Here is a 7,500-nt window from a genome sequence, read left to right on the forward strand (position 1 = left end):
CTCTTTGGTCTTCGCTGACGGCTCTTGCTCCCTCGTCCTCAGTCTTCGCTAATAACTCCTCCTCCTCCTCCTCCTCCTCCTCCTCCTCTTCCTCTTCCTCTTTCCTCTCAAAAGCACCGACAGTTCATTCCCCCGACAAAGCGCTGAAGGACTTCCTGCGTCAGAGATTACGTGAAGAAATCCCGGTATGTTCATGATGAACATATTCAAGGTGATCATGCCAAAAGTGAACATGTCAATAGTGAATATTTCCATGATAAACATGTTCAAGGTGATCATGTTAATGATGAACAAGTTCAAGGTGATCATGTCAAAGATGAATATGTTCAAGGTAAACATATTCAAGATGTACATGTTCAAAGTGAACATTTTCAAGGTAAACATGTTCCGGGTGAATGTGTTTAAGATGAACATGTACAGTGTGAACATGTTCAAGGTGATCATGTCAAATATGAAAATTAAAAAAGAACATGTTCAAGAAGAACATGTTCACGGTGAACATGTAAAATATGAACATGGTCTAAATCAGTTTTTCCTAACCTTTTATTTGGCCATGCCCCACCTAATCACTTCTAGAATCCTGATCCGTCCCCCTCCCATGTGGTGATACATAATTCTTAATTTAAAAAAATGAACTGACAGACAGAGTAACTCTCTGGTGGCAATTGGTGGAACTAACGGTTTTTATTTCAAGTGCCAACAGAAGCGGCCTTGCTGTGGATGTGCTGTGTCTTGCGACACTGCTTCTGACCCAAGGCAGTGGACAGGATGCAGGGATGACACGTCATCCAGGAGGTGGAGGGGAGTGGAAGGGAGTGGAATATGTAGGGGATGGAATGGGTGGGAGTGGTTTCTATGCCTTTTTCTTTTTGGCTACCCCCCGTGTAAGGAGGAAAAAGCCTTTGATAAATGTATGTATGCCAATAGATGGCAGTGCTTGATAACCGAAATAAAGACAGTTTCATATTACCTCCATGTTTTAGAATCCCACCTCTTCCCCTGTTATAATACAGGCATTAGGAAATCTAAAATTTGGAAAATACTTTTAATTAAAGTTAATAATTGTACTTATATTTCATGCCATGAACATAGAATATTACGAAGGATTGGGAAACTTTTCAAAATGAAATTTCAAAATTGTTTTAAAATGGAATTTATTCGCCACGTGGCAGTGCAATTGAGGATAATTTGAAAATCGAAGACAGAATGATGAATGAAATGTGCGATTGTTACATTTTTATTTATTGGATTATTACGGTTAATAGATCACAAGAGCATAGACTTTGATTACCAAAACACCTAAAAATCAAATTACCCCACTAAAAAATCAAATTGCCCCCTAAAAAATCAAATTGCCCTTCTTCTAAAAATTCAAATTGCCCCCTAAAAAATCAAATTGCCCCCCCTGTGGGGCGCACGCCCCACGTTGAGAACCACTGGTCTAAATGAACATGTTCAAGATGAATATGTTTAAAATGAACATTTTCAAGGTGAACATGACATAGATGAACATGTTCAAGATAAACATGTCCAAGAAGAACATGTTCAAGGTGAGCATGTCAAGGTGAACATGTTCAAGATGAACAAGTTCAAGGTAAATATGTCAAAAGTGAACATATCTATGATGAACAAGTTCAAGGTGAGCATATCAAGGTGAACATGTTCAAGATGAACATGGTCAAGGTAAATATGTCAAAAGTGAACATATTTATGATGAACAAGTTCAAAGTGAACATGATCAACGTAAAATATTAAAGGTGAACATGTTGAAGATAAACATGTTCAAAATGAACACATTCAAGGTGAACATACCAAAGATAAATATGTTCAAGGTGAACATGTCAAAACGAACATGTTCATGGTGAACATGCTCAAGGTGAACGTTTTCAAGGAGTATAAGTTCAAGTTGAACATGCTCAATGTGAACATATTTAGGATGTAAACGTAAATTAAAAAAGTCACCAACGTGAAGAGAGAAAAATAAAATAAACAAAATTAATAAATACATAAAAATAAAATAAAGAGAAATAAAACCAGACAGACACGTAGTATTTAAAAAAATCGAGTAATTAAATAAGTAATACAAATATACCGGAAGAGAATTCAGAGCTCATATAAATGTATGTGTGTGTGCGTGTCTGTCTGTGTGTGTGTGTGTGTGTGTGTGTGTGTGTGTGTGTGTGTGTGTGTGAGTGCGTGCGTGCGTGTGTGTGTGTGTGTGCGAGAGAGAGATAGACAGATAGATAGATAGATAGATAAGGATTATAAAGATATGCATAATTTTATTACTTAATCTAAAGTCGGAAAAAAGAGGCGAGTGTTTGGATGTGTGTACAACGGCAGGAGAGTATTCATTAAGACTGGATACAAACATATACGTCGTATGCAAGGGGCCAAGGGATGATGCGAACGCATTTGCATCCAAGATGAACAGCCTCAACTATCTTGCCTGTATGCACGTTGACTACAATGCATTTCCATCCGGAGATATTTGTTTATACAGGCAGATATAGGATACGCATGTTTTTCACGTCATTATAGTGTAGATATGCATACACATATGCACATACATTCACATACGCACATATATACATATACATAACACAGATACATATGCATATATGCACACATACATACATTTATATATAATATAATATATATATATATATATATATATATATATATGTGTATATATGTATAGATATATATATATATATTATATATATATAGATATATATATATATATATATATATTGGAAATTGGTATGTTATAACACATAATTATGTAAAAGTTCACTATAAACCCACTATCGGAGAAAAATGACGGAAGTACAGGGAAACTGTATATTTCGACTACTATCTGTAGTCCTCTTCAGCAGAATGCTTACAAGAAGTTAAGGTACAAGTATATATGAGGAAGTGAGGGGTACAGAAAAGGGGATGAGGAAAGTGGGGGGACTCAGGTTACATGCCCTTGAAATGGTTGGGTCAAGGAAGGACAGTTGGTGGTATTTTGTCCGACCGCTCTTGATATTATTTTGTTGACCGCTAACTTCGTAATACAATCTGGGGGCCACTGACCTTGTACCTTAACTTCTTGTACAGTTTCCCTGTACTTCCGTCATTTTTTCTCCGATAGTGGGTTTATAGTGAATATATATATATATATATATATATATATATATATACATATACATATAAACAAAACATATACATTTGCAACTGACTTTTAAAACCATGTTTGATCATGATAAAATCTTTTTGAAGTCAATCACCGAAATTAACTGAATATTAAAAAAACAGAATATCTTGTGGAGAAAAAGAGACGCAACAAGAGTTAGGGGGACACAGAGAAAAAGAGAGGAGGAGGAGGAGTAGGAGGAGAAGGGGAGGAGGAGGAGGAGGAGGAGAAGGAGGAGTAGGAGGAGAAGGGGAGGAGGAGGAGGGAGAGGAAGAGAGGGAGGAGGAGGAAGAGGATGAGGATGAGGACAAGGTGGAGGTGGAGGAAGAGGAGGAGGAGGTGAAGGAGGAGGAAGAGAGGGAGGATGAGGAGGAAGAGGAGGAGGAGGAGGTGGAGGAGGAGGTGGAGGAGGAGGAGGTGGAAGTGGAGGAGGAGGAGGTGAAGTAGGAGGAGGAGATGAAGGAGGAGGGGGAGGAGGGGGAGTATGGGGGAGGAAGGGGAGGAGGTGAAGGAGGAGGAGGAGAAAGATGCGACTCGATCTTGATCTTACTCAAGGAGGCTGTTGACACCTTAGACGCCTCACTTGGGACAAAAAGAAGCACATAGGAAAGAATAAGAGAAAGAAATTCCTCTTCTTCTTACCTCTCCTCCTCCTCCTCCTCCTCCTTCTTCTCTTCTTTCAATCAGGCCTTGTCAATCAAGGGCCTCTGTCCACGTCCCTGAATGGGTCGAAAATGTTTTGTGATTCTTGCTCAAGAGGAACAGGGACATTGAAGAGTTTGTGTTTTGTGTGTTTGTTTGTGTGTTTGAGTGTTTGTTTGTGTGTGCGTATGTATGTGTGTGTGCTTGTGTGTGTGTGTGTGTGAGATTCACCATGGTCTTGAATCCCGCGTTAGCCTAGTGACCGACAGCTATTTCCCTCCCGGAAGAAAGTTCAGAGCGCGCGCGCACACACACACACACACACACACACACACACACACACACACACACACACACACACACACACACACACGTGTGTGTGTGTGTGTGTGTGCGAAAGAGAGATAAAGATAGAAAGCCTTCTAGATATAGATGGATAGATAGATATACTGATAGGTAACAGAAACACATACACGCACGCACGCACACACACACACACACACACACACACACACACACACACACACACACACACACACACACACACACACACACACACACACACACACACACAGATGGAGAGAGAGAGAGAGAGAGAGAGAGAGAGAGAGAGAGAGAGAGAGAGAGAGAGAGAGAGAGAGAGAGAGAGAGAGAGAGAGAGAGAGAGAGAGAGAGAGAGAGAGAGAACAACCAGGATCAATGCATCTGAAGAAACGTCATTCAGGGTTGCCAACAGAGAAGGAGAGTTCCTTCTCCTTTAGTTTTGAAGCTTTCACTCAGACGAATAAAATCGTCTGGCGGCAGACAGGGTAGAAATGGACAAATATTATGCGATACAGATGGAATTAGAATATGACTAGTGTCTTTCCACCTTCGTCCATAGGACATGTTTTCACCTCCTCATTTTCATCTTCCTCCTCCTCCTCCTCCTCCTCCTTTTCCTCTTCCTTCTCGTCTTCCTTCTCCTGCTCCTTTACCCACTCTTCCTTCACGCACTCCTCCTCCTCCTCCTCCTCCTCATCATCATCTTCATCCTACCACTCCTTCTCCTTCTACCCCTCCTCCTCTTCCTCCTGCCCCTCATCGTCGTCATCGTCATCGTCATCATCATCATCATCATCATCATCATCATCATCATCATCATCATCATCATCATCATCATCATCATCATCATCATCATCATCATCATCATCATCATCATCATCATCATCATCATCATCATCATCATCATCATCATCATCATCATCATCATCATCATCATCATCATCATCATCATCATCATCATCATCATCATCATCATCATCATCATCATCATCATCATCATCATCATCATCATCATCATCATCATACTCCTCCTCCTCCTACCCCCTCCTCCTCCTCCTCCTCCTCCTCCTCCTCCTCTTCCTCTCCTATGCTTACTAGTCCTCCTCTCCTCTTCCTCCTCCTCCACCTCCCCTAACTATGGAGTATTGACTTTATGTTTTATGCAGTCGGTATTTCAGGCACTTTGATGACATCCATACGGATCAGAGCACCGAATCATTCTCTTTTGATCGGAAAATAATTACCACTCAAATAAAAATGCTGGTCACCTTTGAATTTGTACTGTCTCTCCATTAACACCTCTGGGTCCATTACCATATTCAGAGAGACATCATCAACATACTCTTCTTCAACTCTTCCCTCTACTTCTCCTCCCCTTCCTTTCCTCGTTACTCCCTTACCCTCACTTCCCCCTCCTTCCCCTTCCCTCCCACTTACCTTTCCCTCCCCTCCCCTCCCTTCCCCTCTTCCCTCCCCCTCCCCTCCCTTCCCCTCTCCCCTCCCCTTCCCATCCCATCCCCTTTCCCTCATTCTCTTCCCCTCATTTCTCCTCCTCTCTTCCCCTTCCTTCCTCCTTCCTTCCCTTCCCCCCACCGGCCCTTCATCTCTCCTCCCCTCCCCTTCCCTCCCTCCTCCTTCCATTCCCTCTCCCCTTCCCTCCCTCCCCCCCTTCCCCCCTCTTCTATCAGCCCGAAACCTTCAACCCATTTTCTGTTGTCAAGGGAATCAAGCTTCAATTTGGCACAAATGCTCAATGTCGCTCAGCTGCTTTTGTTCAATTGAACTAATCTATTTCTTTCCATTCTTCTTCATGATTGTAGATATATCAGTTCTGAAGTCTCCCACACCGGCGTGTGTGTGTGTGTGTGTGTGTGTGTGTGTGTGTGTGTGTGTGTGTGTGTGTGTGTGTGTGTGTGTGTGTGTGTGTGTGTGTGTGTGTGTGTGTGTGTGTGTGTGTGTGTGTGTGTGTGTTTGTGTCTGTGTGTGTGTGTTTGAGAGAGAGAGAGAGAGAGAGAGAAAGAGAGAAAAACTCCAAATTATTTTTTCCTCTTTCCCAAGCGAAGACCGAGATCGATGTAGAATCATGGATTACCACAGTGGGCGGAACCGCCCATAGGGGCGGTGGGAATATCTTTCGGGTGGGGGAGGGGAAAGGAGGCGGTAGGGGGGCTACAGGATGACACTGGGAACAGTTTGCCCCCCCCCCCTTTTTTCAAAACCCGAAGGAATACCGTAGGATCGGGTAATCGGACCATCACTGGGGGTAAATGGGCCATATCAAAGTTATTCACTCTTTTCAATCGAAATTGGTTTTAAAATATTTCACTTTTGCCCTGAATAAATACCTACCTCCATTTTACCAGGATTTTATTTACCTGTTGTAATATAATTTTTAATACATGAATAACTTTTATATGGCCTATTTAACCTAGTGATGGCCCGATTGCCCCATCTTAATGTACGTTTGCACTTTATAAAGGATAAAACTGACATAAGGATAATAAAAAAATGCATAACTTTATTACGTAATCTAAAGTCGGAAAAAAGAAAGGTGAGTGTTTGGATATGTGCATGAGGACGGGGGAGGCGGGTACTAGTAATTCACCCGTCAAGTGGACGCCAGCCTGGAAAAATTAGATTTTTTTTAATTTTTTTTTTAATAATGAAAAAAATAGTCAAGTGATTGTCACCTATACGACGTACCCAGTTCCTATTTTCTAGTCGAAATTTGATGACGTCCTAATTGACGCTCAAAATAATTTCTCCTTTGTCATCAGATTTTCTTAATAAAAGCTGGTGCTTGACTTTAACTCCCGTTTGTATCAGAAACCTTGCTCCTTTTTATTAGACACTTTTATAATAGAAAAAGGCCAGAATCATTATCGTGTGGGCTGGAGTCAGCATCTAAGATAACATAGCAGTCGACACCTTCTGTGTTTCCAGGGAGACAGACGACGAAATGCAATACTTTCAATCTCCTTCGGGATTTCACTTCAAGCTTCATTATCTCCCTCTCTCTCTCCCTTCCTCTCTCTCTCTCTCCCTTCCTCTCTCTCTCTCTCTCTCTCTCTCTCTCTCTCTCTCTCTCTCTCTCTCTCTCTCTCTCTCTCTCTCTCCGCACTGAGATCTTGGCTCTCTCCATTCCCACGCCCTTCCTCACCAAACACTCACCAACGGAATCTTCCCACTTTCGCTTTTGGGTTCTTTCGTTCTCCACCTCTCATCCTTTTCGAACTGCACATGTTCCTGGACAGCTCGTCCTCCTCTATCCTCCTCACGTGCCTCAACCATCTCGTTGAAGCTCTCTTCATCTTTTTCTTCCACGTACGTTTTCGTTTCATTTCCATCTTCGT

This window comes from Oratosquilla oratoria, chromosome 6 (genome assembly GCF_046742065.1).
Source record: "Oratosquilla oratoria isolate Oo_2021 chromosome 6, ASM4674206v1, whole genome shotgun sequence".
NCBI classification, from domain to species: domain Eukaryota; kingdom Metazoa; phylum Arthropoda; class Malacostraca; order Stomatopoda; family Squillidae; genus Oratosquilla; species Oratosquilla oratoria.